Source organism: Pleurodeles waltl, chromosome 3_1, assembly GCF_031143425.1.
Source record: "Pleurodeles waltl isolate 20211129_DDA chromosome 3_1, aPleWal1.hap1.20221129, whole genome shotgun sequence".
Classification (NCBI taxonomy): domain Eukaryota; kingdom Metazoa; phylum Chordata; class Amphibia; order Caudata; family Salamandridae; genus Pleurodeles; species Pleurodeles waltl.
Genome location: NC_090440.1, coordinates 1,617,996,907 through 1,618,019,641, shown reverse-complemented (window position 1 = coordinate 1,618,019,641; position 22,735 = coordinate 1,617,996,907). Strand labels below are relative to the sequence as shown.

General features: G+C 45.0%; 1 protein-coding gene across 1 annotated transcript in view; it reads right to left on the bottom strand.

The window, feature by feature from the left end:
• XIRP2 (xin actin binding repeat containing 2) overlaps positions 1-22,735 on the bottom strand; it is a 960,073-nt gene that overhangs the window by 353,993 nt on the left and 583,345 nt on the right. The gene's annotated exons all lie outside the window — the stretch shown is intronic.

The window sequence follows — 22,735 nt, the reverse complement described above, 5'->3', positions numbered from 1 at the left end:
TAATATACAAACAATTAAATCACATTCACAACTACAAAAAACCCCTATCACAACCTTAAAAATATGCAGGACAGAATAAAGTGCTCAGAAATAAAGTGCACATGGTAATAAGAAAAAAAGGACAGAAAAGGTCCATCCAATAGAAACATAAATTCACAGACAAGGAGCCTGTTGTTTCAACTTTCTCCTCATTGAATCATTAAAACAGGAAATAATAAATCCTCAGTAAAGTCCAAACAAAACTGCATCCAGGCTCAAAATATTATTGTCGACGTTTCGACCCATCCAGTTCACGGGCTAAATCCGGGCTCACATAAGGGTCTTCATCAGGACTAGAACGATAGGGGTACTGATGCCAATTTAACTCACCAAATCTTCTTCCAGAAAACACCACACAGCAGGTTGCCCCTGCTTCATGTGCCTTGAAAGGTAGATCAGTGTGGTGAGCTTGCCATTTATTTTAGTTTTTCCCAAAAGAATCTACAAAGCTGGAGATAAGATGTCGTCTTTGGGACTATTCACATTTTTCTCAAAAAGCACATTCAACTCTTTCAAATGCCTTCCTTGCATCTACTGAGAGAGGGCTGTTTGTTTCTTTTCACGTTAGAAACCGCTATTCCAGAGATTATGGGGGTCATTACAACCTCGGCGGTCTGCATGGCAGACCGCCGAGGTTGCGGGCGCCAGAATACCGCCATTGCTGGCTCCCTATTTTGACATTTCCGCTGGGCCAGCGGACGGTAACAGAGTTACCGTCCGCTGGCCCAGCGGAAATGTCACAGCAACATTGCCGCCCGCTCGTAATTGAGCCGGCGGCAATGCTGATGTGCAGCGGGTGCAGTAGCACCCATCGCACATTTCACTGCCTGAAATTCAGGCAATGAAATGCGCGACGGGGCTCTGCCTGGGGACCCCTGCACTGCCCATGCCAAGTGCATGGGCAGTGCAGGGGCCCCCAGGGGCCCCCTGAATCCCCTTACCGCCAGCCTCTTTCTGGCGGTGCAAACCGCCAGAAACAGGCTGGCGGGAGGGGAGTAATAATCCCCAGGGCAGCGCTGCTTGCAGCGCTGCCCTGGCGGATTAGCACTGCCGGGGCTAAAATTGCGGTATACCGCCGGCCCCGGCGGTGCGACCGCGGCTCTACCGCCGCAGTCCAAATACGCAGGAAGGCACCGCCAGCCTGTTGGCGGTGCTCCCGTCGTTTTGGCCCTGGCGGTCATAATACCGCCAGGGTCATAATGACCCCCTATATATCTAAACCCAACTGGTGCACCAAAACCAGGGCGGGCCAAATGGCATGGAGTGAAGTAGAGAAACCAGTATGGCAGTAGTTTTTATTTTTCTAAATATAATAAGGCTATAAACTTTCATGAAGCACAATTTTGGGGTATTTAGCAGTCTTCAGCAGTCTGCAGGATTAGTGAAACACTATACTCTTTCATGGATTTGGTGATAGAGCAAGAGGTTATGAATCAACATATATGTTAGACCTGACAGCCTTAGGGTGGTCATCCCTAACTTTTTGCCTGCCTCCCTCCACGTTTAAGATACTGTTTTTGCTGGTTTTTAGACTCTGTGCTCTTTACCACTGCTAACCAGTGCTAAAGTGCATATGCTCTCTCCCTTTAAACATGGTAACATTGGATCATACCCAATTGGGCTATTTAATTTACTTTTAAGTCCCTAGTAGAGTGCACTATATGTGCCCAGGGCCTGTAGATTAAATGCTACTAGTGGGCCTGCAGCACTGATTGTGCCACTCGCTTCAGTAGGCCTTTAACCTTGCCTCAGGCCTGCCATTACAAGGCCTGGGTGTGCAGTTTCACTGCCAATTTGTCGTGGCATTTTAAAGTACTTGCCAAGCTTAAAACTCCCTTTTTTCTACATATAAGACACCCCTAAGGTATGCCCTAGGTATCCCATAGGGCAGGGTGCTGTGTAGGCAAAAGGCAGGACATGTACCTATGTAGTTTACACACCCTGGTAATGTAAAACTCCTAAATTCGTTTTACACTGCTGTGAGGCCTGCTCCTTTCATAGGCTAATATTGGGGCTGCCCTCATACATTGTTTGAGTGGTAGCTGCTGATCTGAAAGGAGTAAGAAGGTAATATTTTGTATTACCTTTCTGGCCATACCAAAGTCTGCTGACTGGTGAAGTTGGATTTAATATTACTATTTTAGAAATGCCACTTTTAGAAAGTGAACATTTCTCTGCACTGAAATCTTTCTGTGCCTTACAATCCACGTCTGGCTGGGCTTAGTTGTCAGCTCCCTTGTGCATTCACTCAGACACACCCCAAACACAGGATACTCAGCCTCCCTTGCATTCATCTGCATTTTGAATGGGTCTTCCTGGGCTGGGAGGGTGGAGGGCCTGCTCTCACACAAAGGTCTGCCACACCCCTTACTGGGACCCTGGCAGACAGGATTGAACTGAAAGGGGACCTTGTGCACTTCATAGCCACTCATTGAAGTCTTCCCCACTTCAAAGGCACATTTGGGTATTTACACAGAGTCTCTCCCCCTACGAACTCAGACACTTCCTGTAGAAGAGAACCTGAACCAGAACCTGCCTGCCTGGCTGCTCAAAGGACTCACCTGTCTGCTTTCTGTGAAGGACTGCTGCCTTGCTGTTGCCCTGCTGCCTTGCTGCTCTCTGGCTGTGGTGAAGAAGTGCTCTCCAAGGGCTTGGACAGAGACTGCCTCCTGTTCCCTGAAGTCTCAGGACCAAAAAGACTTCATCTCTGCAAGAAGGACTCCTTGTGCGGCAAAAATCGAAGCACAGCCTGCCAGAAATGATGCACAGCCTGCACCGTGGGGAAAATTTCACCGTACACTGAACTGGAATGACGCAGCCCAACTTTGCAACAAGAAGATCGATGCAGCGCCAGCGTAGAGACCGGAAATTCAACGCACAGCCTCACCAGATCGACGCACAGCTGAGCCGGAAAGACGCAGCCCTACTTCCAGAGAGGAATCGACGCAGAGCCTGCCGTGAGGTAGAAAACTTTCCGCAACGCCTACCAGATCGACACAGCTCCTGTGCCTTCATCCTAGCAGCGCCGGAAACCCACGCATCGTCCCGGGGTGTCTGAAAACCCCACAACCCGAAGAAGATCCATGACCGAGCACCGGAAATCGACGCACAGCCATCCCTGCATGAAAACTAAACAACGCATCATCATGTATGGCCCGAGAAATCGACGCACACCCCCTTTGTTGGCAAACACATTAATATGTCATACTGTATGGGACAACATCTCTTCACCTAAGCGCCCTTTATCAATTTTAACAGATGTTTCTGGACCTTTGATGTTCAGAATGTCATTTTCCTTGCTTGCCAGTCTGACCGAATGTTGGCTGATGTTTGGAAGAGTGAAGGAAAATCAAAAAAGGAATCCCCAGCTACATGGTATTTCTTTCCTTACACAGATGGGCTGTGATTTCATTAAATCTCTACACTGTGCTTGTGTTGGAGATGACACATCTTGGAACAGGAGAATAGAACTCCCTTTAAATGTGATTGTGTCTTTCTTCCACACTATGGCAAGATTGTTCCACACTATTGCAAGATTGTTTTCCTTGGTGTTGAAGTAGTGAACCTGGGTCAGATTGTTGGGCTAGGCTTGTTCACTTGTAGAAGGCTGAGAACACTCGATGAGCACAATCTAGACTGATTTTCTATCCTCTGTGAGCTAAATAATTATTGGACCAATGCTTGCACATAGATCTTCAAGTCTCAATTGGCTACTGTACTGAGTATTCCAGGTATCCACATATTGTTCTTGTTTGACTGGTTCTCTTAGGACTCCAATTTACCTCCCAGGTCTTTTTGTTGGGTTTCTATGGCAGTAACTCTAGTGTGGAACTCATACTTTTGAAGGGCCTGTTGAGCTAGATTAGTTTCTATGTGGTCAATTCTAGTCTCTGCTCTTTGTAGGGAGTGTTCTAAGTCTGTCAAATTATTTACAAGGTCCTGACATACTGACAATGTGTTTTTCCTGAATTCACTAAGCAGTAGTTGGATGTCTTTCTTTATTCTTGAGCAGCTGAAAAGGCCTCTTTGTTAGACTGTGGCGAGGCCTGGATGATGAAGTAGGTGTCTGTGGTTTTGATTCTGTTTTGGGTACTTCTGCCTATTTTGTCTCATCGTTTAGGGCCTGTTGAGGTCATCACTAGAATTTAGCCATGTATGTAAGCCAAGTGCTCAGTCATGGAATTACTTGGGGCTCTCCCTGGCGTCATCCTCTTATGCTCATTTTTTGTTTCCAGAGTAATAGTCAAGATCTCTTCATCAAGCAACTTGCTTCTGCTATGTTTGGTGGAAATAGTACAGGGCTGTCCCTCCTGCATTCATATCATCATACAGCCTTAGTACTGATGACCGAAGGAGGTGGTGCTAGCTCTAGGCTCTCGCTGCAGGGGCGGGGAGATCACATCTCCTTCCATGCTGTTTCTGATGCCAGCTCTGGCCTAGCTCATCTACAGGTCAATGCATTTCCACTTCCATCTTCTTTCACTCCTCAGTCACCTACTTTGTATGTAGGGGAAAGTAGCCAGGCGGTCTGGGCATATGCTACGGGTAGACTGAACATCCTGCTTCACCACAGCTCATTGTAGCTGTCTTGACTATATGAAGGCCATTGCCAGTTCTAACAATAGGAGTTTTTTTTTTTCCAAAGAGGCACTTCAGTTGTTCTGATCACAAAGCCCAGGTCAGCAGACCACTCACAAGCAACAATCCTTTCCTACCTCGCACTGGCAGTGTCAATCTTGTGGAGACTCAGGCAAGGAACATCTCTTTTTCACACCTTTTATCTTCATGATTCTGCCTTTAGCAGATACAAATTCTAGTGCTGCTGTTTTTCCTCCAACTAAGTCATTGATACCTGATCATTTTATTCATCTATCATTTTTCCTTTGGCAAAAAACAAAGGTGTCCTGCTGGTCTTTCTTTACATGCAGGAGCCCTGTCAGTATGTTGAGGAGATGGAGACAGGAATAACCCTGCAGGTAGGTGCAGTGTGTTACCACACCTGTCTGCTGGTGTGATGCATAGGGGACTATGGAACGCCCTCATCCTGCACCTAAGTGTTGCCTTGGAGATGTGCTCTGCCTATATTTCGCCTAATGTATGGCAAATATTCAGGGCCTCTCCCGATGACACTGATAGCATGCTGGGCAAAACACCCCATGCAAGGAGAGGCTATATCGATCACACCTGAGATGTTATTTCAAGTTCACAACCATCACTCCACTTTCGTCTCTCCCTATAACCTTAAGCAATCCCAAATCCTGCACCAGCCTATTTCATCCACACCATATGTACACTGCTCTGTTGTGTTTTAGCTATGTTCACACTCAACAAACATTGCATACATACACCCCAAACCTGCTTCGTTTTAGGAAAGACTTTAAGATGTACCAGTTTGCATGTTTAAAGAACACTATATTGTTAAGCAGGTAACAGGCCACCTCCACTTTCAGAATTCAGGTACCTCTCCAATGTCTCATTGACTGTATCTCTGCCTTCTACCCTGTACAGTGATACCATTTGGCAATGTTCAAGCTGTACAATACCATATTCCAACAGTCATTAAAAACACACTATAATACCACCAGCATATCATCAGAGCCAACAGTTTGCAACGAAGATGGATTACATTTGGGCAAAACAACTCCTAAAGAGACAACAGAAACGAGGCAAAATAGAGCACCAATCCACCTTTTTAGACTTCTGTGCTCATGGGAAGAAAAAAATCATGTTGTCACCAGCCAATTTATTATGCAAGGATTTTCCAAAAGAAGGCACATTGTTTAAACATAAACAAGAGGTAAGTCAGTCTAAATAATAATGGTCACAAAAGATGGAGAGTCAATATACAGAAGAGATCCACAATCTCTTGACCAGTAGCATGTTGTTAGAGATGGGGTCTTTGGTTGACAGTCAGGTTACCCCCTGTTCAAGCAAGGACCCTCACTCTAGTCAGGGTAAAAGAGAATCACCCTCAGCTAACCCCTGCTTACCCCCTTGGTAGCTTGGCAGAGCAGTAGGCTTAACTTCAGAGCGCTAGGTGTAAAGTATTTTTACCAACACACACATTAACTTAATGAAAACACTACAAAATGACAACACTGGTTTAGTAAAATAGGAAATATTTATCTAAAAAAAACAAGACCAAAACGACAAAGATCCGACATACACAAGTCAAGTTATGAATTTTTAAAGATTAAACTCAAAAATAGCGCTTAGAAACAAAAATGCTTCGATGAGATGTTAACACGGCGTCATGACGGAGTCGTTCCCAACAAGCCGACACCAGCGGCGCCAGACACGGAGTCGTGTAGACCCCCAAGTACAGTACCTTTGGTGAAGAGTGAAAACAAGCCGATGCGCAAAGTCGGGTATCGCGGCGTCTGTGCGAAACGTTGAATCCACGCACTTCGAGCGGCGTCGGTCACGACGTGGTGCGGCGACTTCCACGGAGTCGCAGACTTCAGCGGGGCTGCTGCGGCATCGGGCCTGCGAAGAGCGTCGCGTTCCAGAGAAGGTCACGGCGTCGGGTGCAGGCAGGGCGTTACCGGATTCAGCAGCAGCATCGGTCCGGAGTCGTCCAAAGTTGATTTCCTTGGATTTCCACCAGCTTTCCTTTCAAGGGCCCAGGGACTAGATAGGGCACCACTTGTCGGGGCAGGAGTCTCTACAGATACTCCAGGTGCTGGCACAGAGAAGTCTTTGCTGTCCCTGAGACTTCAAACAACAGGAGGCAAGCTCTAACTCAAGCCCTTGGAGATTTCTTCACAAGATGGAAGGCACACAAAGTCCAGTCTTTGCCCTCTTACTCTGGCAGAAGCAGCACTGCAGGAAAGCTCCACAAAGCAAAGTCACAGGCAGGGCAGCACTTCTTCCTCAGCTATCAGCTCTTCTCCAGGCAGAGGTTCCTCTTGGTTCCAGAAGTGTTTCTCAAGTCTGTAGATTTGGGTGCCCTTCTTATGCCCATTTTAGTCTTTGAAGTCACCTTTCTTCAAAGGGGACTCAGACCTACTTGTGAAATCCTGTCTTGCCCAGGCAAGGCCTCAGACACACACCAGGGGCTTGGAGTCTGCATTGTCAGAGGCAGGCACAGTCCTTTCAGATGAGAGTGACCACTCCAACCCTCCCTCCTAGCAGAGATGGCTAATCATGAAATGCAGGTTACACCCCAGTTCCCTTTGTGTCACTGTCTGGTGTGAGGTGAAAAACAACCCAACTGTCAAACTGACCCAGACAGGGAATCCACAAAGAAGGCAGAGTCACAGAATGGTTGAAGCAAGAAAATGCTCACTTTCTAAAAGTGGCATTTTCAAACGCACAATCTTAAAATCAACTTTACTAAAAGATTTATTTTTAAATTGTGAGTTCAGGGACCCCAAACTCCACATGTCCATCTACTCACTAGGGGAATCTACACTTTAATCATATTTAAAGGTAGCCCCCATGTTATCCTATTAGAGAGACAGGCCTTGCAACAGTGAAAAACGTAGTTGGCAGTATTTCACTGTCAGGACATATAAACCAGATTACTATATGTCCTACCTTATCCATACACTGCACCCTGCCCTTGGGGCTACCTAGGGCCTACCTTAGGGGGGCCTTACATGTAAGAAAAGGGAAGGTTTAGGCCTCGCAAGTGGGTACACTTGCCAAGTCGAATTTACAGTGTAAAAATACACACACAGACACTGCAGTGGCAGGTCTGAGACATGATTACAGGGTTACTTGCGTGGGTGGCACAACCAGTGCTGCAGGCCCACTAGTAACATTTGATTTACAGGCCCTGGGCACCTCTAGTGCACTTTACTAGGGACTTAACAGTAAAACAAAGATGCCAATCATGGAGAACCAATTACATACATATTTTAAACAGGAGCACTTGCACTTTAGCACTGGTTAGCAGTGGTAAAGTGCCCAGAGTAACAAAACAGTAAAATCAGAGTCCAGCACACATCAACAACCTGGGGAACAGAGGCAAAAAGTTAAGGGAGACCATCCCAAGGATGAAAAGTCTAACACATGTCTTATAGACGCAATAACCCACACAGCTAGAAAATTGCAGATGAAGACAATGGTAAAGCAGAGACAACAGGGGTAGGCGGGCTTTGGATCACAAAGGAGTGTAAAAAACAATTCAACAATTCACCACTAGGTGCCAGTATAGAGCTGGTTGCAGCCAGATATTTTCATAGGCAGTCATTCAGCACACTCATGCTTTAGATCTGCAATGGAACATGCTACCTTAACACTAGCCATTTCGCAGACAACCTTAATAAACATATTCCATACTGTGCCATTGTCAAGGGCAATGCATGATGACATATAGCAATGCTCAACTTACAGCAAGTAGGTCTTCAGTTTTTATGGCCACATGGATCAATGCATTTCAATAGTTCTTTGGTAAATGTACACTATAATACTGAAAAATGACACAAACCCTAAAATGTTACAGATGAGATTGAAATATTGACATGTGTACCACAATGCTTTAGGTTGAACTTTTTTTTATAATTAAGGTTCTTCTAAGACCCTTTCTTAGGTGGTCAGTTATCTGGGTCAAAGCCAAACTTTAAAGTGTCCTAGCAAGCAGGCTGTATGTACTGATGTCCACCTGGAACTACGTCACAACTTAATTCTTTTGCAGCTATAATATTTCATAGATGTAGAAAGACATCAGCGTATTTGTTGATGTGTCCCATGAAGCTGCAGTGTCACCGGCAGTGATTCACACAGTAGTACTTGTTAGGGTTTAGGAACTGTAATTATTCAATTACTTACTGGTCATCTTCATTACTCTGAATAGCCTTCTTCTCATACCAGTGCTTACTAGAAGAGGTGTTATAGCCTCCCCTAGGCCTCACATGTTTTACCTAAAGCCAATAAAAAAAGCATCAAGAAAACACCCCTTTCTCTTTTCAGACCCGGCCTATCACATTGGTAATAAAAGGAGGCAGAGCCGACATGTCCTTTACTTCTCCATGCTATTCAACGGGAAACAGGTTGTGAAGGGGAATGGGAGGGATGGTCGTAAGTATTGGTACATAAAGAAGGGTATTCAATATAATGAAGATTAGCCGAAAGTAATTTAATCATTACCTCCTCAACCCTCTTTTTGTACCACTACTTACAAGATGAGGATATACCACAGCAATTGCCACAAACGTTTTATGCAAATTTAAGGAAATACAAGACTCAGGGAACGGCAGCCACCAAAACCCAAGTACCAAAATTAATAGAATCAAAAATCTGTACATCCAGTCTTTAGTGCGAAACAAAAGTAGATGGCACATTCCAGGTGGCAGCCCTGCATATATCTAATACAGAAGCACTACCCACTTCAGCCCAAGATGCAGCCAGACCTTGAATGTATCTGCCCTAAATTCCACCCGGCAGGGTAGCACCTTGAGCAATAAAAGCAATCAAAATGAGAGAACATATCAAAGTTTGGGTAGAAGTCTTTTGACCTTGACAAAAAATGCCAAAGTTCTCAAACAACTTGTCACTTTGTCTATATTCTTTAGATCTAGCCAAACAAATTTTAACCACTCTTGGTACATCAAAAATATGGAATGCTTTGTCTTCTGGAGTCAAAGGAGCAGCAAAGAAAGAATACAAAACTATCTCCTCATGCTGATGAAAGGGAGTCAAAACTTTAGGGTGAAAACCAGGACCCAACCTGAAAACTAACCTGTCAGTCAAAAAATAGAGAGGATCTGATAGACAATGAACCCAAATCTTCAAGCTTACAGGCAGATGTAATGCCCACCAAAAATACACTTTAATTGAAAAATGTTTCAAATCCATCTCCTCTAGCTGTTCAATAGGAGAAAGTTGAAGTGCCCTAAGAACCAAGGGAAAATCAAAAGAAGGGGAAGGAGACCTAATGTACAACTTCATCCATGTAAATTATTTTAACAGTCTTACATCAATAGCATCAATTTCAGTAATACCCCAAGGGGCCCTGACCACTCTTATGGCTGCCATTTGGACTTTCAAAGTTGCAACTGTTAAACCCTTGTCAAAACCATCCAGTAGGAAATGAAGAATTCATTAAGATTCTCTATCTGTAGGATTTAAAGAACGTTTAGCATACTCCTATCAATGGATAGCCAATGATGGGCATATGATTTTCTAGAGGAAGGCTTCCTAGACTGCTGAACCGGGTGAGCCACTGGAGAAGCCAAACCTAAACCTTTCAAACCCCACCCTTCACCAGCCATACCGACAAACACATTCTCTTGTAAGGGTCCAGGGGCAGAAGGGGAGAACGAAGCAGGTTCTGAAATAACCTGTTCTGAAATAACAGAAGAAACGATCTCATCCTTGGCCGAAAGAGGGCTACTAGAATAAGAATAAGGTAATCTCCCTCCCTCCAGAGCTTGACAAGTACCTTTAGTAACAAGGGAAAAGTGGATAGAAGCATGTAAAAGAACTTGGAGCTATGGACACATCAAAGCATCTATCCCCAACAAAACTTTTTCCTGAAAACGGGCCACAAAAGAAGGAAAAACAGTATTGGCTGCAGTGTCAAAAAGGTATAGCTGAGGAGTACAAACTTTTGGCATAATTATTCGAAAGCAGGTGGTGCCAGACAGAAGTCGTGGGAGGAAGGGAGTACCCTGCTGAGCCTGTCTGCTCATAAATTGTTCTTATCTCGAATGTAGGTTGCTGTGAGGGACCATAGATGGTAATCTGACTAGCACCCTATCTAGAATTCCAGATCTGCCAAGCTCTATGATCTGATTCCTGACTGCTTGCTTAATTAAGACTTTGTGACTGCATTTTCTGTCCTGAGCACAACCACTTGTTTCTGTAACTAATGGGAAAAGTGAATGAGAAAATGAAACACAGTCCTCATTTCATTCCACTTCAATGAATGATGCTTCTCCTCCACACTCCACTTCCCCTGAACTAACAGACTGCCCAATGTAGCTCCCAACCCAGCCTGCTGGCATCTGTGGTTAGACTGTATAGGGGTGGAATGGACAACAAAATTCTCTAGATCAAATGAGTGGGATCCAACTACAATTTCATCTGCACCCAAACATTGTTTGATACAGGCACTATTTAGAAAAGACTGTGAGAAGATGAGGTCCAGTGTGCGAGATGAGGAACTAGTGGTCCCAGATGAAGGTGTGCCCAAGGAACAACAAAAACACAAGCTGTCTGCAAGAAAAATAAATAAATACAAGCATTAACAAAAAAGAAAACACATGAAAGATGAGTATGTAAAGCTTCACAATAAACAACATCTTACAGTGAGACCCTGGCATTCTCTGGCAGGCATCTCGGACTGCTGTCCCATCACACTAACTAGAATCTGTATTTTCAGGGCTTTTGCTTGAGGCAGGCTGACAATTCCCTTGTTAGTCTGAAAATGTGCTCCAATTAACGCCAAATCCTTAGTTGGGGAGAGAAGAGATTTCTCTAACTTGATCAAAAATACAAAGTCCTATAGAGATCCTCAAGAACTGTCTTTGATGGAGAGTGGACAAGCCAATCATACAGATGAGTGTGAATCAGAAACCCATGACTGTGTAGAATAGCCACAATGGATGCCAACACTTTCGTGAATACTTGCTGGGATTACGTCAAACCAAAGGGGAGAACCTTGAATTGCCAGTTCAGACCTTTCCCAGAAAACCTGAGGTATTTCTTATGAGGAGGAAATATAGATATGTGAAGATAAGCATTCTTCAAGTCCAGAGCTGCCAACCATTCCCCTGTAGGCACTTACGGAATTATCCTCTGTAGAGCTTCAATTTTGAAGAGAGTTTTCCTGAGAAAAACAGTTCAGTTTTCTGAAGTTAATAATCATTCTCTACTTTCCTAACAGCTTTTTTTTACCAAGAAGACCGGGAAATAAAAGCTTTTCCTTGTTGTCCTCCGGGACCGGGCAGATTGCATTTCTTACAATGAGAAAGGATATTTCCTGAGTCAATGCCAAAGACTCAGTGCCATCTCTTGACTCTGAACCCTAAACTAGTCCTGAGCCTGGGAAAAGCTTTTCAAAGTCTAACATATAACGTTTTTCCAGAATCTGCAAAACCCAACTGTTTAAAAAACATTGGCATGCTACTTCTGTGGAAAAAAGGACAGGCGCCCCCTGACTGGGACGCTGGCATAGTCAGGAACGCTTCCTTGCTTGTAGAGTAGGCAGCAGGGGTTTTGAGACTTGACCTCTTCCATGATAAGACTGATTGCTCACTTCTGATTTGATGAAAAGTTAAAACAGACCTTTTCTGAAGTTTACCGCTCATAGTTTTTTTTAGAAAGATCAGGTTTAGCTTGGGCTTTAAATAATAGGCATATTTCAGATTTTTTAAAAGCTCTTCTAAGATGATCCTCTAACTCAATCACACATAGTTTTTTGCCTTAGAAAGGCATATTCATCAAACCTGCCTTCTGAGTACCATCTGCCTTTCAATCCCCAAATACATCTGGTGCGGAGCAGCACCATTGGAGGCAGCAGAAGAAGCAGAAGCCTTAAGGATAGCACAAGAAATATCTGAAATAAATTCTGCTTGTAGTTCCATTTTTGTGAATACTCAGAACTTTCCTCCCCTCCTTAATGGCAGTAGATATGGTCTGAAAATCTTTAACTAAAGATTGGGAAGCCCAGACTGCATAGATTACTGCTCTCAATTGCCAAATTAAGACCTGCAAAAACTTTCTAGAAACTAAGTCAGAAACCGGGATTCATCAGATGCCACAGAGGCGAGGGCAGTCAAATTAGTCAAAATCTGGTCTATTTTAATGTTAAATAGAATTTCCACATCTTCTTTAGCTAGAGGATATGGCTTAGTGAGAAATTTAGGAAAGTCAGCCTTATCTTGATTTTTCCATTCACACAACAACAGGTCAAGGACATCTTTGTTAATGGCAAACCCATAGGGGGGTTATACTGCGGTTGGTGAGATAACCAAGAACTAGTACTCAGTGAGTCATCCTCCATTGAAATATTAAGATTATCTCCCAAGTATCTGAACAAAGATGAATGCTCAGATTTTGGAATGAACTTACTTCAATGGGTGCAGTCAAGAGACTGAACTTTATCATCATCATACTCCGGGAATTCCCAAGATTAAGCCGAAGAAGGAGAAGAAACATCAAATGAAGAATTAGAACAGGTAGAGGGGGGTGGAGAGTAAGGATTATTTCCTTTGTTCTGGGATTTGCGGGGGACATTCAACAATGCAGCAATCAGAAACTCCATCTGGTCCTCTGAAATATCAAATCCACCAGAAATAGGCATAGAGGAGGGAACACCCTGTTTGTGTCTTTTACTATGCCTGTCAACGTCCCTGTCCACTAAGCAATGGTGGGGCTAAGAAGAATGCTTTCTATGCTCCATTGCAAAATCTACTAACTGAGCTAGTGCAGCTTTGTATATATGACCCCAGAAGAACACCACTGTGGCCAAACAGATGCCCAAGACACATGACAATTCTTTTGAAAAATATGTATCCATAAACAAAACTCTTGACATTATGTTATAATTTTTTTTAACCAAATTCATCTTGTTAAACTGTCTAGAGAAAATATGCCTAAAGAAATATTCTCAAAAACTGAGCAATATAGGACAAACCACAAAAGGGCAGAATTTAAATAAAAATAGAGCATTTTTCATTGCAACAGCCACTCCTAAATAAGGGAAACAAATTATGCACGGGAGTTGAAACGATCCATGCCGACAGGAAACTTCCCAGCTACCTAGACAACAACAAAGTAGGTTGGTAATGCATGCGCTGCTACCAAGGTTAGATGCTGCAGTTTGCCGATCGCCGTGATCTGGAAGACAGTTGTTGAATCCCCCAGCTCTAATGATGTGCCCCAATAAAGGTAGACAACATGGGCCACCAGCAGCCTATCTGACCCAGAGGCCAAGGAGCTGACTGTAAGGGGCGTGTGTCTCTGCAGGAGTGAGACATCACGGCCCAGCTTCCATAATCAAGGGCACAGGCCAGGTAAGAATAGACAAAGCAAAACAAAAGCAGTGAGACCAAAAGCAAAGCCCTCAGAAACCCCGTGAGAACAATCCCCTTGAGACCTCATTCCCTTACCTAGATACCGAGTATTGCACCGTATCAACTTACCAAAGGGAGGGAAAGAGAAAAAGCTTGGAACATAACCCCAAGAGGCCAATCCTCTCAGGACTTACCTGAAATGTCCCAAAGGCTCCAATATGTGTGATGTTCCTAAGATGTGCTTGCATAGAGCAGATAAAAAACAGGATGTGTTGTGGACTCTGCCCCCTTTTATTACCCATTTGGTAGGAGAGGTATAGAAAGGGGGAGGAGTGTTTTCTTGATGCTTTTATTGATTGGCTTTAGCTAAATCACATGATACCTGGGGGGAGGATACAACACCTCATCTAGCATGTAGTGGTACAATAAGAGTGCTGAGGAGGTAATACTTAATCAGTGCCCCTTCAGAAAAACTGGAAGTTTAGCAATTTTGATTGGGAAATTACACTGTAAAATCCTCCATTAGGCGTGTTTTTCTGTGAAAATTTACTATGGAGAAAAAAATAATCTTGAAACCTCTATAGAAAGTTGTTTTTTTCTCACACTTTGCTATTTCGAGGCCGGTGTTTACTTCCATCACTGTCCAAATTCTGCATGCAGTAAACTTTAAAATAATAGCCAAAACATGTCTATGGTTAGAAAGTGTGTTCATTTCTTCCATAGACCGTAATGGGATTTTTTTTATATATTTAAAACCCCTGCAAAAACAGGCATTGGTGAGTTCAGGTTTTTATCAGACAATCGAGATCACGTTTTATTTTTTACTACCCTTGTTGCATATCATCTTACGTGGCTCGAGTTGTGTTCTACATTTGCTCTGTATACTAAAAGACCACTGACGATGTTAACTTTACACAAACTGCAATGCCTAGCTCAACATAAAAACTGAATTAAACTAGCGTTTCTAATTATAGAACAGTTACCTAAATCGAGACAAAAATGAGCACCGTTTTGCTTAATAGTTCGCCTGGCTTAAAAGTTGCGACACACATAACTACATTGCTTCAAAAATGTATAAGATGTTTATCATTGCTTCTTACAAACTATGGTCCTTCACACAAGGACACTCATATGTACTCCAATTCATTTCGGTTTTAATTTAGGATTGCCTAAAACACCAGAAATATTTGTAAATGCTCTCAAAGTTAAGAGCTTGAAGATGATTCCGAATATTCAAACAGCACCACCTATCCCCTCCCATCACCTAATCTCACCCAGCACCTCTTTTGAAAAGTAGCGGTGCACATTTGAAGGGCTTTACCGTCGCAGATCTGTCCCATTGTTCTGCCTCATTTTTACCTGGCAAAACGTTTGCTATAAGTATAGCAGCTGAACATAGGCATGCATGTGTAAGACTCGCGTATCGCATGTGTATTCTGTATGCACACGAGTGAGGTACGCATCCTTGATTTGTGGGTGCTATTACCAGATGTTCCATAGTGTCAGATGCAAATGTTTTCAAGGAAAATAAACATGAGTGGAGATTGTTGTGTAGAACCAGATGTACATGCATAACTGCTAGTGTCTGTTGCTGCATGTGTACTCTTGGACTTGAGTTTCTTGAAGTTGATGTGGCAGGTGTATTGAGCTGTGTGACAGACAGATTTCTATTATTGTATACTAGGTATTTATTAATTCATTTGAGTTCTGTGGATTTAAAATGACATGACTTACACAAAGAAGCTCAATGACGCATTTTCGTGCAAGAATTTGTCAATTTCGAAGATTGAGGACGGGTAAGTTTTCACAGTGCAGAGAACAAGCCTGGATTTCTCCTTCGTGAATTTGTTTCTTGTTTTTGTACACCTTCTACTGTTTTATAATGCGGTCTAGAATGTGAGGGTGTTTTTAAAGAATAAAGTGCTGGATTTGAAGTTTTGGACAGCGCTGCAGTTCGGCTTTTCAGATAGTTCAAAGCACGATAGAAATTATAGTAGATTTGCTTAAACTGGTGCCTGTGCATTTATGACTGTGAACAGTTCAACATCTTCAAATCTAAACTGTGCAAACCCTTAGGGAATTTAAAAGTATTTGATCTTCTGCTAGGCAGCATGGTGAACAGTTAACCTGTGAGTCTGAGCGTAGATGCAATTTAACCACTAGCTGTCATTACAGCATGCACTGAGCCGTAAATGCTGTGGCTTTCGAATATTTTAATAAGAGCTCCTATGATTTAACACATTTGGTTGTTGTCTTCAATGACTTTCTTATTCGCAGCATTGAAGAAGCTAATGATGAAGTTAGAATCTAGGGAATGAACCGTTGTGCAGGCCAACAACATCAGATCTATAAGCTGCAGTGCTCCTTTACCAAGTTGTAGTTTCATTTTAATCCTTATAAAGGTTCAGTACAACCCAGGAGTGGGTTCGCTTACACCGTACTTTACACGTTCAGTCTTAGAGCGAGGTGCACAATTATACGTCCTGGCATCACATGGTCTAATTTCAAGATCAATGAAAAGGACAACTGCAAAAGTATATTTAAAATTCATGAAACCTTCAGAACCCAATAATGTTCTTTATCTACTTGTGCAGCTGCAACTTATCTGTTGACACTACTATAAATAGGTTAATTACTGATTTACACAAGCTCGGCTAAAACAATCCCAGCATGGGTGCCTTGCCACTTACTCGTGGTGGGGAGTCGGCACTGCACCTGGCAGGAGATACAGAAATTAAAGTGCTGCCAGTAGTGTCATTTTTTTACTCCATACAATAGATGGGGCTGTAGCTTGGATGGTGGTTCATGGCACTTTCGGTTTTTCGGTTGAAACGCTGCAGTCCCTGCCAGAAGATCTAAGCAGTACAAGGTAGCAGAGCATGTAGCAGTGGATTTGGTGAGTGGGGCGGGTCCTGCGGGGTCAATGACCAGGCAGTAATTAAAAAGCAACTTTGAAAATGGTCCCCTTTGTTTATTTCATTTACAGAGTTAAATTTATTGCAAAAACACTAACGAATTTCTTTTCAACAGAGACTGTAACAGATCCTTGAGGCTAGCCATGTTAGCAATGAAAACCCTCCTTACATTTCACATGTTTACGTCATCTTGTATTCCTTGAGACTATTGTTTTTTCCAACATGCTCGGTTTCTGTATTTTTGTGGTACAGCATAGACTTTTGAATAGTGGATACTTTGAACTGAAACAACACCAGGTGTCTGAATGAGCTGGGTTGTCGGTGGGGGTATATTTCAGAACAATAGAGAGTTCAGAAGTGGAGGCTCAAGAAAGGGAGAGTAACTCGTAGTGGCCGTCAGTGGATCATAAATGTGTGCACGCTACATGCACATCCAATTGGCGGCCTCTCTGAAGTGTACAGAGCGATGGTCACATTTATGCCAATTGCAATTGTGGGACAATGTGAGCTATATATTTATGGAGGATTTCAGAAAAATAAAGTGGGGGGATAAAGGCACAGGTGGCTTAAGAACAGAGACTGCAGAAGAAGTAGAGTTTAATACAGTCTGGTATTTTCAGAACTGAAATGTTTTCAATTGTACTTATTCATAGGAAAACCATCGAAGTTCTTTTAGCTGAAACAGTTAACAAGTATTGGCACAGCCAAAAAGTCTGGCTTGTTCAGCTATGTGTGTTGCTTGATGTATGATATGTCCTGATGCAATAACAGAAAAGTCAGGGGTGCCACCAAATACTGGTCAGGTGGTAGGCTGTGTGAAGCATAAGATTTGAGTTTCTATGTTTGAAGCGACGCCCTTGATAACATAGGCCACGCCCCTTATAGACCACCCCACCGTTTTGATCTCACTTAAAGCAATGGGTACACAAAATGTACTTGAAGGTATGGGTGGTAATCAGCTTTAAATTTAATGTCACTACTTCTGGTTTACGATACAAAGGTCAACGTTGTTAATTTTTTCCCCACGCAAATGCTTCCATTTTCTTACGATAATGGCATTACTCCTAGTCCTACTCCCTCGCCTTCCTTTTAACCAATGAGGCCTCCCGCCTCCCCTCTAGACCCTCCCTTCCCCTTTCAAAAACCCCCCCCACCCTTATCCCCTCCTGTACAAAAACCAAGCCCAAGCTGCAACTCGGACAGTCCGTACCGGGAGGGTGGGAGGGAACGGAAAAGGAAGGCGAGGGAGTAGGACTAGGAGTAATGCCATTATCGTAAGAAAATGGAAGCATTACCTCCCGTCCCTCCCTCGCCTTCCTTTTAACCAATGAGACATAGCAAGAAAACACACAGGAGACGGACATCGAGTTGCAAGACCTTTATTTAATATCCTGCACCAAGAACATCCCAAACATTATCTCATAGAGGATAAGACCCGGTGACCTAACACCGACTCCAAACTACCCAAGTCCGACAGCCTATAATGACGCACAAACGTCGAAGGAGAAGCCCAAGTGGCGGCCCTGCAAATTTCCACCACGGAAGTCCCCTGAAGCTCCGCCACCGTAGCCGCCATGCCTCTGGTAGATCTCCCCTGAATCCCTTGAGGAGGAACCACCTCTTTCAAGGAATAGGCCAACAGAATTAAAGATCGAACCCACCGACTCAAGGAAGCCGTGGAAGGTTTCTCACCTTTGCGAGCCGGACCAAAATTAACAAACAGTGAATCCCCTTTACGAAAAGGAGCCACCACCCGCAGATACTCCAACAAAACCCTGCGCACATCCAACGAATGCAAACGGACCTCCTCCCTTGAGGAGGGATTCGGACAAAATGAAGGAAGGATGACCTCCTGCCGGGAATGGAACGAAGAATTGACTTTAGGAATAAAGGAAGGTACCGGAACCAGAACCACCCGATCGTGAAAAATCTTACAAAAAGGAAAGGAACAAGCCAATGCCCCCAATTCCCCCAACCGACGAGCCGAAGTAATGGCTACCAAAAAGAATGTCTTCAAAGATAGATGGCGCAAATCACAGTCCCCCAAAGGTTCAAAAGGGGGCTCCGTCAACACATCCAAAACCAAGGACAGATCCCATGAAGGAAAAGAACGTACCGGGCGAGGAAATAAATTAACAAGCCCTTGAAAAAATCTCGGCATCAAGCGCCCTTCATCCTGAAGATTACGCCATGGTCCTCTGAATGCCTGAATAGCCGCCCACTGCACCCGAAGAGATGCCACTGACAACCCTAAATGAGCACCGTCCTGCAGGAACTGCATCACCTCAAAGATAGAAGCGCAGGTAGGATCTAACTCACGGTTTAAGCACCATGACGAAAACACCTTCCACTGTCTACCATAAGAAAGCAAAGTGGAACGTCTCCTCGAAGCCAGCAATGTAGAACTCAAAGCTACCGGCACCCCCAGACCTGTCAATCCCCGTCGTTCAACTTCCAGGCCGTCAAGTGTAACCTTCTCAATGACCCCAATGGGAGGCAGGGAAACTCCAGGGGAGACGGACAAAGAGGCAGAGGCCACATCCTCCCGTCCGCCATCAGCCTCAACAAGGGGAACCAATTCGCCCTCGGCCAAAGTGGCGCAATTAGGACAACCCTGGACCCCAGATCCCTCACACGTAACAGAAACGCCCTGAGTAGTTGAAAAGGAGGGAACGCATACAAAAGGCCCTGCGGCCAAGGACATGACATCCCGTCCACCTCCCATGCTTGGGGACATCGAAACCGGGAGCAGAAGCGATCCACTTTCGCATTCCCTACTGACGCAAACACATCCAGCACTGGAAGACCCTAAAGCCGAACCAGATGCTGAAACAGAGACTTCCGGAGAGAGAAAAGTTGAGAGGAAGGAATCACTCTGCTCAGCCGATCCGCCCGAACATTCACCACCCCCCGAATGTACGTAGCCCTGAGAGAAGGAACCCACTCCTGAGCCCACACAAAAATCTCCCTGACTAGATTGAACAGAGCCCTTGACCTGGTCCCTCCTTGCCGATTGACATAAGCCTTGGCCACTAAGTTGTCTGTGCGAACCAGAACCGCCGAACCCCTCAGGGAATCCTGAAAATGGACCAGAGCCAGGAATACTGCCCGCAATTCGCGCCAATTCGACGACCGACTCGCCTCCCGAGGGGACCAAAACCCCTGAATCTGAGCCGACCCCATCCATGCCCCCCAACCGGAGAGGCTGGCATCCGTCGTCACCACCACGGGTCTCAGAGGCGATAAAGAAACCCCTATCCTCAGGTGGTCTGCATCCAACCACCATTGCAACTCTCTGTGAATCAATCCGGACCCTGGAACCCTGTCCTTCAGAGAACCGGACCCTGGTGTCCACCTTCTCAAGAACCATGTCATCAAGCACAGGAGATGGAAACGTGCCCAAGGAACCAGAAATATCACCGACGCCAAATGACCCTGCAGACGCAACCATAGAAGAGCTCGGGGAGCAGACTGCAACAATACCTTCTTTACCAAAGCCTGTAGGACACCCAACCGTTTTTCTGACACAGTCACCAACCCAAGAAGAGTCTGAAACCGAGCTCCCAGAAAAACCAGATCCTGGGACGGCACTAAGTCTGACTTCTCCCAATTGATTAAAAACCCGTGGTTTTGCAGGACCCCCAGAACATGGACCACCTGCTTCTGCAAAAGGTCTCGTGATTGGGCATGAATCAAAATGTCGTCTAGATAAGGATGCAGAAATACCCCTTCTGAATGAAGCAAAGCCACTAGAGGAGCCAGCACCTTTGTGAAAATTCGAGGAGAAGATTTTAGACCGAAAGGCAGAACGCAAAACTGATAATGGTCCTGACCCACAGCAAACCTCAGGAACTTTTGAGAGGATCTTGCCACCGGTACGTGTAGGTAAGCATCCTGTAGATCCAGTGACACCAGAAAGTCCCCGTGTCTGACAAATGGAAAAATAGTCTGAATGGACAGCATGCGGAAATGCACTGTCCTGATCCAGGTATTCACCTCCTTTAGATTGAGCACCGGCCGAAATCCCCCTGAAACTTTCTGCACAAGAAACCAGACCGAATAAGTGCCCTGACCCCGCTCGTCTAGCGGAACGTGGGAAATGGCCCCCTTGACCAGTAAGTCCCGCACTCCGTCCAATAATGCTCTTCTCCGTGACCCCTCTGAAGGCAGAGGTGTGGGACGTACCCCTGAATCTGGAGGAACCACCACAAAATCTATGACATAACCATTGGCCACAATGTCTAGTACCCAATGATCGTTTACACTGTCCTTCCAAGCCGAAAGAAAGTGACTCAGTCTTCCCCCAACCGGCCCTCTGCCAGGCCCACAGTGATTGTCAGGACCCCTTCTTGAAACCACCCCGGGTCGCAGGAGCAGACTTCTTAGGTGAAAAACGCGGCTGAAAACGCCGTTTCCTAAATGAAAAGGATTTAGCATCCCTAGTAGGAGAAGATCTGGAATGTTTCTTCCACCCTTTACCCGAAGAAGAACCCCCTTTATAAGGTAAGGCATGCTTCCGTTCCTTAAAAGCCTTGGAAAGCATGGATGGCAATTGTTCTCCAAACAAGGTACGACCTTCAAACGGCAGTCTCAACAAGGCCGCCTTTTCCCCCGGATCAGCCTTCCAGGAACGCAACCAGAGGGACCTACGAGCCCCAATCAAAGACCCAGATGCCAGAGCCGAAGTACGGACCACATCCGAAGACACATCAGCCAACAATCTGGCCTGCTGCTCCATACCAGCCAGGAGCTCCGAACATTCCGCCCCTTCCTGTACAGCCACCGCCAGTTTATCAAAGTCTTGAACCAATGACTGTGACGCATAAGCAGAATAAATCCCTGCCCTCAGCGCCAGATTTTCCGCAGCAAAAGCCCTCCTAAGACCCGAATCCACTTTACGGTCAGTGGCATCCGTAGGCACACAATCCTCCGGATTGACTGCCGTTTTGCCAATCAGAGTAGCCAAAATAGAGTCCAGGCGTACTGAAGGAGGCAAAACCTCCTCACCCTCAAGTAAGTAAAGTTTCTGAAGGAATCGTGGAACCTGAGCCTTATCCACATCCTTCCACTCACGAAACACCATATCCCTCACAGGTCCCTGAAAAGGCATGGCAAACTTTGAAGGTGTCTTATATTGAGGAAATAAATGAGAATCCGAGTCTGCAGGTTGAAACACTGGGAAACCCAAATTGTCCCGAACATGTGCCATCACTTCCCACATATCTTCTCTGGAAACATATTTCCCCCCAGATGACGTCGATGGGGCCTCATCCTCACTCTCCGATGAGGATTTCCTAGCTGCTACCGATGAATGCGCACATTTAGACTGACCAGTCCTGGCCACGCCTGCTTGTAGTGCCCTGGTCACCGCCACCTCAATCATATCCTGAACCTCCTCTCTGGACATGAAGGGAGTACCCCTGCCAGGTACCTGTGAGTTCTCAGGAGTAGTAATGCTAGCCTCACCCCCCTCCTCCTCCGAGGAAGAAGAGACAATCCTACGTCTCTTTGCTGGAACTTTAGGCATGGTAAACAAATAATCACTGACTTGAACCCCACAAAACTACCCTCTATATAGGCACCTGGTCCTCCCCCCAATCAGGGCTCCACCAATCCCTAAAGAGGTCACCTCAAAATACATAAAAACCACGGGCCGAACGCCCGTCCTACCTGAGAGCATCTCAGAGTTGAAGTCCCTCGGTTCCCCGCGGCTCCGCGGCGCTGAAACCCGGAAATCAACGTCCCAGCCACAGAGGGCCGGCTGACCCCGTCAGCCGGCCTCCAGGACACGCCTCTCGAGCAACCATGCTGCTCGTT